Source organism: Montipora foliosa, chromosome 4 (genome assembly GCF_036669935.1).
Source record: "Montipora foliosa isolate CH-2021 chromosome 4, ASM3666993v2, whole genome shotgun sequence".
Classification (NCBI taxonomy): Eukaryota; Metazoa; Cnidaria; class Anthozoa; order Scleractinia; family Acroporidae; genus Montipora; species Montipora foliosa.
The window spans coordinates 31,342,062-31,352,631 of NC_090872.1; the positions used below are offsets into that span (position 1 = coordinate 31,342,062).

At 40.2% G+C, this 10,570-nt stretch overlaps 1 protein-coding gene and 1 long non-coding RNA gene across 2 annotated transcripts in view; both read right to left on the minus strand.

Moving 5' to 3' along the window:
• The window catches only part of LOC138000609 (uncharacterized), a 55,600-nt gene extending 54,818 nt beyond the window's left edge, over nt 1-782 (minus strand). The window contains exon 1 of the mRNA XM_068847143.1: nt 275-782. The gene's annotated coding sequence lies outside the window, so the exon portion shown is untranslated. The remainder of the gene's footprint in view (nt 1-274) is intronic.
• A 9,502-nt stretch (nt 783-10,284) lies between these two features.
• Nucleotides 10,285-10,570, minus strand: part of LOC137999174 (uncharacterized) — a 9,772-nt gene continuing 9,486 nt past the window's right edge. The window contains exon 4 of the long non-coding RNA XR_011122909.1: nt 10,285-10,519. This is a non-coding gene — a long non-coding RNA (uncharacterized lncRNA). The remainder of the gene's footprint in view (nt 10,520-10,570) is intronic.

Sequence of the window (10,570 nt, forward strand, 5' to 3'; positions counted from 1 at the left end):
GGACTTCTGCGCAAACAATCAATTCCCGACTGAAATAACATCAATGATGCAAAGATGACAGACAGTCGAATATTGGCGATTTCCATGCAAAGATTATGCAACGAATGCAGAACATTCGATTTCTACATGACAATTTTCCAGGTCGCTGCCTCAACACGCTTAGTGCATTACAATAGCGAATTATTAAAATGTAATGCTTTATTTAGGGTTGTACTAATAAAGGAATTAGCGAAAAAGCCCAGCATTCCTCTGGTGATTAAATGTTTCCACATACCTGCTAATATGATGAAGTATATCCGCGTGCCATATTCAAGAGCAAGATTACCCTTGACTGTATATCGTTTTTTGAGAAAGATTACTCCTTCTCAGGCTAATTAAGGGCGTGGCTGTGCCACTACAAAGGACCCCCGCAGAGAATTTAGAAACTCCTACTTTTAATGAATTAAACAAAGTTTATTGTTCAATAGATTGATCACGTTTTTCATGTGACTGGGTTAAACGAATGCCATTTGTGACATTTGTGACAGTGCTTGTCAGTACCACGTGATATCACTTGCCCTGTGACTTCACAAAATGAGTATTCAATAATGGGGGAAGTGCCGCCTCATAATTTTGAAACCCTTTGGCAAAAAATTAATAAGGAGAACTGTGCGGGTCCGCAAATGATCCCAACCTCGTTCCCAGGGACTCCATGCACAGAGACCCTGGGGACGAGGTTGAAATGATCCCAGGACCGCAAATGATCTCAGAACCGCAAACGATCGCCAAACTGTACCGCAAATGACCCCGAAAAGTAAGTAAGGTAGTAAGGAATGGCATGGAGGGTGGAATGGTCTGGATAGAAAATTAATGTGAAGAGCGCTCACAACAGGTTCTGCCTCATTATAGTTTTTCAGAAAGACTGCATTTTGTTTCTTACCATGCTGTTATAAATTTGCCACATTTAATTATCGGATACAATCATCAAACAACTAACTTGGACGCAGTTTTAACTGATTGTGACCAGGGACTCGTTTCTCGTACCCTGCGTTTGTTTGCCAGATTTGTTCGAATATCCCGACTGTTTGTTCCATTCCTTACTTTTTTTTCGGGATCATATGCCGTCCAAAATGGGGATAATTTGCGTTCCGGGATCATTTGCGGTCCAATATAATATGGGGATCATTTGCGGTCCTGGTATCATTTGCGGTACAGTTTGGGAATCGTTTGTGGTTCTGGGATCATTTGCGGACCTGTACAGAACTACTTGAGTCATGTTCTGCTTTGTATGGTTACATTTGTAATTTCAATGAGCGCTTTGGCAAAACCAGGATCGGATCGGATCGGATCGGATCGGATCGGATCGGATCGGATCGACAAAACTCGGACCGGATCAATAACAAAATTCCCGCCAAAAGTAGACAAATGAGGTCCCTGGGTTACCAGTTAAAGTTACTTCCCACCTTGGCGGGTGTCCTTTGGGAAAAATTTCGTACGCGCCTTAGTTTTAATAAAATCCTTACAAACTATACATCAGAAGAAAGCTTAATAAATGTAGACAGTTTTTTATGCAAGGGCCGGCTGAACAAAGAACAATTGCCGGATCTTCCGAGATCTGACCAGCAAATAATATTTAGACTAAAAACTAAATAATTATGCAAGTCCCTGAAGAAGTCAGGCCGCGCCTGACGAAATATTGGTCAAACAAAAAATCTATATCCTCACAGACGTACAACCAGCCTTGCATAATTATTTTGTTTTTGTCATAATGGCTGATTTTTGAGATGATTATAAAAAAGGCTAAAAGTTACTAAAAATCTTCAAGAACACTAACGTTTTCGACCGTACAGTTATCATCAGTGGTAGTCTTAATAAGTGTGGTTTACCATAAAAAAATATCGTTTAACCGAGTTAATTACCCTTTTAGTAATTGTCACGAGCCGGTAAGAGGTGAAACCACCGAGGGTTCTTTTATCGAATTTATCGGGTATCGGATGCCGCGGCACAAGCAAAATGACTTCACAGTGTTATTCACAAGCCATCAATCAACGAGAGTGTGTCAGGCTTTTTCGATATTCTGATTGGTTGTCTAGATATCCGCATCTAATGTTGGAGTAGCTAAAACTATGTTAGACCTGTTGTGTAAATGGACGCCACGGGAAAACATTTTAAATATCGAAATTTCCCGACATCATTTTGTTGCTTCATGCCTTGTGAATAACATTGTGCAGTCATTTTGCTCGTGCTGTGGCATCAGATACCCGATAAATTGAATAGAAGAACCCTCGGTGGTTTCACATCTTACCGGCTCCGATCCTGACACTTTTCGAATGTAGTTTTCGACGGCAAAAACTGCGGCCTCCTCGCCAATGCTAACGTTAGGACTAAATGACAGGTACAATTGCGTGTCCTCGGCGTAAGCATGTGAACTCCAGATTAGAAAACAAATTATTATATGGATACTGATGAAATACCAGGATTTCTCCTTTTACTAAAAAATCATATCTTCACCGCGTGCAGTGAACATATCATTTTTATCCTTCAGTGGTGAGGATATAGGTGTCAACATGGTAACGAACACGATTAGCCAATAAAATGCGAGCTTCGTCTTCATTGTAAGATACTTTTGTGCTTCAGTATAATGCCTCTCTACTACATTAAAATTTTTATTGCAAAATTTTACATTATCATGATTTGCTTTTCATAACTTTCATATCTTGTTTCATGTTACACAACATGCGTGTTTTAGCGGTTGGTGACCACTTTTTCATCATTTTGAAAATGAAAAGAACAAGTTGTTTTAAATCTAGACATTTCATCAATATCTATATAATAAACAGAACATTACATGACCGCTTGGGGATACGAATTTTAACTTCTCGTGCTGAGAGTATCTCTCATTTGAAGATAAAATTCGTATCCCCGCGCGGCCATGTAATATCCCCTATATCACATAGGTAGATAGTAAACAAAAGTGCACCGTGGCATTTACCTTGAAAAAACACCCCATTTTAATCAAATGGCTGCGAAATGCTCTACAATACTATAGTCTTGCCATTATTCGATTACTGTTCGCCTGTCTGGGACAGTTGTTGGGCTGGGAGCAAAGATTACCCAGATAAGCTAAATAGACGTGCCGCATGTATCATTGAAGGTCGGTCAATCGGGGCTGAGGAGTTAAAATCAACACTTGGCTGACCCAACCTACAAGCGCGCAGAAGTTATCTCAAATGCCTTTTAATCCATAAATGTCTTCACGGAATTGATGTTCGCATCAAGACTTAACTATAAAGTGAAGAACTATGTGGCCTAGCGACCTGACCCAAGGGCTACATTTATTGATGCACTTTGTGTTAACTGGGAGCCTTATGTCTAGTTTGATTCCCCGATGCCTGACGAAAATAGAGAACGACAAAGCGACAGGAGTACTGATCGTACCCTATTGGACAACACAGTCTTGGTTCACACCTCTGTTGAACCATCTAGTAGACAACCCACTGCTTCTTCCTCAGTCAGACAAATTGTCACTGTTGCCTCCCTTTTTAAAAGAGGCCAGGATTAGCTTTAACTTTTGTTTCATGTTTTCAAATTTTAATAATTTTAGTGAAAGCTTCTTTTGCTTATTTTTTTGTTTCAAGATTGACTTCTAATGCTAAGTTTTGCCGAATATCAGCGTTGAACAACATTTGGGAGTTGAGAAATTAACTCCTTGGTATATTTTAATCTGGAGTTAGCGTTAAATTAATCAGCTTCTGAACAACCGGGCCCTGATGTGTCGGCGTTCAGTTCTGGCTATTTGTACTTGCACCTGCTTTACGTCTTCGTCTTTCCAGATTGGCCAAAGTAAGTAATGATTGTGATCTTTGAGTATTGATCACTATTATATACTTACCAAAAGCCCAAACGTCAGACCATAATCCGCCTGAAGATCGCAAGAACCAAGAGAAAATGAGAGGACAGAGAGGGAGGCTCAGGTCGTTGGCCGGGATATGTCATGTCCACGAAAGTTATTTTTAGACGAGCGGAAGTCTGTCTTCCGAGACGTCCGCATGCAGTCATTGACAAACGTTAAGTCCACATAGTCCGTCATTGCATGAAATCTTTGCTTTTCTTTCAAACATCAGACCGAGGTTGGCCTGCACGAGGACGTCTCGGAAGACAGACTTCCGCTAGAACAAAGACTTCCGCTGGTCTAAAAATAACTTTCGTGGACATGACATATCCCAAGGGCTGGACCGGGAGCCTTCCTCTCTGTCCCCTCATTTTCTCTTGCAAGAACTCAGGATCTGGGATAGGCACTTTGTTCTTGTAACACTCGTCAGAAAGCGTTTGCTTGCACCAAGGAGATCTGAGCAAGTGGATTATTTCATTATTTCAGTATTTGCAAACAAGGCTAACGTTTCTCGCCATTTAGCAGCGGTTTTTAGTCGGGTTGCAAGGGCACTTTTATGCTTGGTTTTTTGGCTAAATCCTCTCGCGCCAAATTTTTTGTTTATATATGACAGCGAAAAATCAACTGTGACTTGCTTTTCCCGCACATAGGACCGTCTGCTTCTATTTGCCTTGCGTTGCAATTGGCTTTTCTGATTACTTGGGCACGTTGCGACTGTCCAGAATGTTGTTTATTACGGGACCAAATTGGAAACCAATCTTTCAACAACTAATTCGTGCATAGTCTTTCGAAATCTTACCTCGCACAATGAAAACCTGAAATCTTCATTTGCCCTTTCTCGCCCACAAGGCAATTCTTCGGCACCTAACAAAGGGAAAATTAGTTAATCAGCACTGCATTTTTCTCACTGTGCATATGCGTTTTATTGGTCCATCGGCTTGAGTTTCAGACGTGGATGAGCCCGCGTTCCTACCCGAATTCGGACTCGAGGTCATGGTTGGTAGCTAAAAAGGTTGAAAGTTACACACCATGTACCACCCTTGCCCCGGTTCTATTGCATCAGATTTCTTCAAAAGTACTTAATAGCAGAAACATCTGAAATTTCTTAAAAGGAAGAAAGTACCCTGTTCATGACAATTTAAACGGAAACCTTAGATAAACAGATAAAGATAAACTCCAATTAGCATAGGCTCATTCTTCAGTTTCGTTTGGCTCATCAATTCTCTATGCTCTATCGAATTGTCGTGTAGGTACTCCATTCCATTGACCACATGGTTCAGGATGAGTCCCATCTCAGAAGGGTTGGAGAAAACAAGAGACGTATTGCTCTTTAGATATTCCGATAGGTCACCTAAAAGTGTGGGAAATATCTCTAAGATCATTTTTTGCGGTGAGTCGTCTTTAAAGAAAAGTAAGTTGGCGGTGCCCATGGATAAGATCCTGGATGTCCCCCAAATAGGGAAACGGAGGGATGACGTCAGCTCCACCTAAATGAACTTGGTGAGCGTATTGGCGCTCGAAAGCCTCGGCTGCTTGAGCTAACTCGTCGTCGCTATTGCTATGCATGGTGAGGAAAAATGAAGCTTGACCTCTTTCTAGAACAGGTTTTTATAAGGATGGAACCGTCACTTCATAGGAAAACTACGGACCTTAAGTGACTTTACTAGTAGAAAAAAAACAAAGAAGAGACACGTGAACAAAGAGTTTATTTTTGGAAAAAAACCTAAGAGGTACATGTGGAAACGTGGGTTGGGACCGTGTGTCCTACCGTCCCAGACCTTGAGGTGATACGACAAACACTGCGGTCATCCTCGGATGGGACCGACGCTCCCTCAGGGATAAAATGTTCCCACGGTTACAATTTCTCTTCGGAATCAATTGAAAAAGATTAAACTTTCATTTCGATCCAGCAACAAAGTAATAGCAGCCCTGCGAGTGACCTCAGGCGGTAGTTTGTCTACTCGATCGGAACCAAAAACAATTTCGGCAGGTAGATTTCTCAGCAATGTTGGACAGTTGAACTTTGTAACGACACTTGTTTTATTCCCCTGGGTCCTTGGCATGACTGCATTATCTCTCTCGTCCAATCACAGTCACACGTCCTTCGTGTTGCTAAACTTCAAAAACACATTCAGAAAAATGTGTCGTTGACAAACTACGGTCTAGGACCCCAGTTTAGAGCACAGTTTAGTAAACCGGACAGGGTTACAAAGCCGGTTACAAAGTTCTCACTGGGGTTGGGGCGCCTGTGAACCTACACGACTCCCCAGCCGGCTAGCGCGTGCTTTAGCCTTTCAGTTTTGTAATTTGGCTATTACGAGTATATCTTTGATTGACCGCCCTCTTTTGTAACATATGAGGGGCGGGTTTCCGTAGATTTCTTTGAGTAATGGTCCTCGCTCTATTAAATGCCAGTCTTTCATAGGGATTTGTTTTAAGTTCGGTACTGCTGGGTTGTGTTGGGTCACGAAAGGCAAGATTCGTCTGCTCTCTTGTGGTTTTTGAAGGAGTGCCAGTTCCCTGTTTTTAAATTGCACTTCTGAGGCGATCCTTTGAACACGTAGGCGTGATTTAAAATTCTAGATGAGCTCTCCAAATACTTTTAGAAGAGTTTGTTCTGAGAAGTCTCAGAGCCTAGCCTTCGAGGAAGCCTTGCTAATTACATTGAAAGGAAAGTGCTTTGCAGAGAAGAATTACTGCTACTAGGCGATTTTAACATCCGCGTCGACGCTGTAGATGACAACGATGCAACGAAATTTTCTGACCTGTTGGAATCTCTTGGACTTGCAGCATGTAGAGTATGCTACACATGTACAAGGACACACCCTAGATTTAATTATTTCACGCAAATCGGACACTACCATTTATGGTGTGCCACGTATTGATCGCTTTCTGTCTGATCATGGTGCTGTTCACTTTACCATCAATTCTAACAGACCAGATATAACAGTGAAGACAGTATCGTATAGGAAGTTGAAATCCATCGATATGGAGGCGTTTCAATTAGCCATAGCCGATTCCGATTTATGTCTGGATCCACCTGATAATCCTGAAGATTTAGCGATGTGCTACAACAATACATTAAAAAAGATCCTGGATGATCATGCACCGCTTGTAACACGCACACCTATTAATAGACCACGCGTCCCATGGATTACCGAAGAAATAAGAGCTTCAAAACGTGAAAGGAGAAGAGCAGAGAAAAAATGGAGAAGATCCAAGTCTGAAATAGACTTTGCTGAATTCAAAAAGAAAAGGAACTTAACAACAGCATTGATGGATAAAGCACGAGAAGACTTCTATGCAGACTTTATTGCTGAAAATAGTCACGATCAGGGTAAACTATTTCGTGCTACGCGTAGTCTCTTGAAGAAAGAAACATCTGATAAATTGCCAGCATCTATTGATGCACAAAGTTTTGTTCATGACTTAGGATCCTTCTTTGTTCAAAAGATAGTCGATATTCGTGCTCGACTGGACACTGAAGAAACATCCGTCAGTTCAAGCTCTAATCCTGAAGCGTCTATACTCCCACCTGAGACCATGGAAGAGTTCAAAGAACTTACAGAGGACGATATTAAAACCCTCATACAACGTTCATCTTCAAAATCTTGCTCCTTAGATCCAATACCATCTAAGCTACTCCCTCAGTGTGATGTGTTATTACCCGTCATCACGTCTCTAATCAACATGTCTCTGAGGACGGGGGTTGTTCCTCGAGTATGGAAAGAAGCACTAATTACGCCATTACTGAAGAAGCCCGGGGCTGATATGCACGTTCCTCAGAACTTTAGACCAGTTAGTAACCTGTCAAAAATGTCAAAACTAACTGAGACAGCTGTTTGTCATCAAATACAAAATCATCTCCTCGAACATAACATCTACCCAGACCAACAATCAGCCTACAGAAAAAACTTCAGCACAGAAACTCTTCTACTGAAAGTAAAAAATGACCTCCTCATGAATATGAATAAACAACATGTGACTCTATTAGTACTATTAGACTTGAGTGCTGCATTCGACACTATAGACCATAAAATGTTGATTGATCGCCTTAAAATTAGATGTGGAATCACAAATGTACCTTTACGATGGTTTGAATCCTACCTAGAGAATAGATCTCAACGAGTCGTCGTTAATGGAGCTGAATCACGTTCTTTCGACTTGCAGTTCGGTTTGGCACAAGGGAGCTGTCTTGGTCCTCTGCTATTTACAATTTACACTGGAGAGTTATCTGATATCATTAAACCCCACCTACCATCTGTTATGTGCTATGCTGATGATACTCAACTTTATGTATCTTTTAGTCCCAAGTACAATTGTGGAGAGGTTGAGGCCATAGCGGCTATGGAAAGATGCATTAAAGATATACAGAAATGGATGAAGGAGTCCAAACTACAACTTAACACTGACAAGACGGAGCTGCTACTAATTGGCACGAAGCAACAACTTCAGAAAATAAATATGTCCACATTATGTGTTGGTAACGACTTGATAAAGCCTAGCAAAGAAGTCAAGAACTTGGGGGTGTGGCTAGACCCATCCTTAACAATGAACACACATATCAATAAGACTTGTAGTATTGCATTTCATCATTTGTATAATCTCCGTAGAATACGAAAATATTTATCACAAGAATCGGTGGAAGTTCTTATCCATACATTAATTTACAGTAGAATTGACTACTGTAATAGTCTATATCTAGGTTTACCTGATTATCAAATCCAAAAAATTCAAAGAGTACAGAATGCCGCAGCTAGGCTTGCATATAATGCCGGTAAATATTGTCACATAACACCTTTACTGTTTAAACTTCATTGGCTGCCTATTCATGAACGCATATTATTTAAGATTCTTTTAATTACGTATAAGGCTGTTCATGGGCATGCCCCTAATTATATCAAAGAGTTAATTAAATTTAAGAAGCCTGGAAAATACAACCTTAGGTCAAATAGTGACAATGTATTATTAGAAATAGAAAAATTGAAAACATATACTACTCTTGAAGACCGCGCATTTCAAGTCGCCGCTCCAAAACTATGGAATAACCTACCATTTAATATTAGAAGTTCATTATTTTTACCATCTTTTAAGAAAGCACTTAAGACTATCTTTTTAGAGAAGCATTTCCTTAAATATTTTAATTGCTTACACGACGTATACAATTCTTCTTTAGATATTAAGGCCAGTTTTTGTTTTTTATGCTATTCATATAATTTTAATTGTTATGAGTAATTAGTTATTAGTTATCATTAGTTACTAGTTATATTATATAATTGTAATTAGGTTTTTTAATGGATTTAGTTCCGCGCAGGTGAAAATGTAAATTGATACTTGCGCGTTATAAGTAAATAAATTATTATTATTATTAAATTATTAAGCCTTTTTGACGCCCGGTAGGTGCCACTAGGAGAAGTGCGTTCACTGAAATGTTTCAGTAGGTTTGAAGTGCGTGTGCACATCAAGGACTGAGTTGCTCTTGAACCTTTCGCCTTTGTAAATGTCTGTATCGAGAAATGTCGTTTCTGTATCTGAAATTTCGGCCGTTAATTTAATTGTGGTTTGTTGTTTGTTTGCTTTTTCAATGAATTGCATTACCTCCTCTCTATTTTAAGTCTAGAGGGAAAGTATGTTGTCTACATATCGTTTCCAAACGAGCGGTTTTAGTGCGCTTTGCTTTAAAATGTCTGTTTCAACCTTAGCCATGAAGATATTGGCAAAGGCGACTGCTATTTTTGTACCCATCCCTGTTCCATAGACCTTTTTGCAGATACGGCGGCCATTTTGATTTCTATTGTTTCATTATGGGATGCTCAGGGTGCAAATTAATATGTATTTGCCCCCTGGGCATCCCATAATAGCTATTTGAAACAATAGAAATCAAAACGGCCGCCGTATCTGCAAAAAGGTCTATGGGTTTGTAGGTAGTGATGACCACGTGACCATTTTCCTCAACGGTTATAACGCCTGCTTTTCGCAGTTTGACATTTTTTTAGCGTGACGGGAAGCGTTTTCATGCTAAATAGGAATGTTAGGGTGAAAAGTATTCTTGTTGATGATCGTATACATTAGCAACAGATTCATTTACTACTATACTATAAAAGACAATCAAGCATCATTTCGGTTTCAAAAATGTAATTGTGAATGCTACAATTAGGGTCAATTGGATCATGATGGTTGGTGGAAAAGACTAACAAGGCGTATTCTAAATCAACTGTAGTTGTAATTGACGACGAGGTTTGGACATCATGTTGTGACGTCATGACCGGGACCGGGATTGGCCGATAAAAACGTTCGGGATCTCGGGATTAAGGGAAAATTTTGGTCGGGATAGCGGGATTGAAGAACCCTATTGGGGACCCTCTGTGATGAGGAGGAGGCAATGCTAAAGATTATTCAATTCCACAAACATATCAAATATCAGAATGATTTTTATTGTTTTCTTTTCAGTTAAATGAGTGAACTTTTCTTTTTTTTATTGTCGCTGTAGCTGTATACATCATCCTTGGTATTCAATTTCAATACAACCAGTGTCGCAGCCACAGGGACACATCACGCAACGAAGGCCTAGGTCTGAATTACATAGGCCGCTTCCGAAAGCACAAAAATCCGCAGCACAACCAACGGGCCAACCGCAGGGTGGACAGCCTATATGTATGACAAGAAATAGACTAGTTAAAAGAGACATTTTAGTCTTCT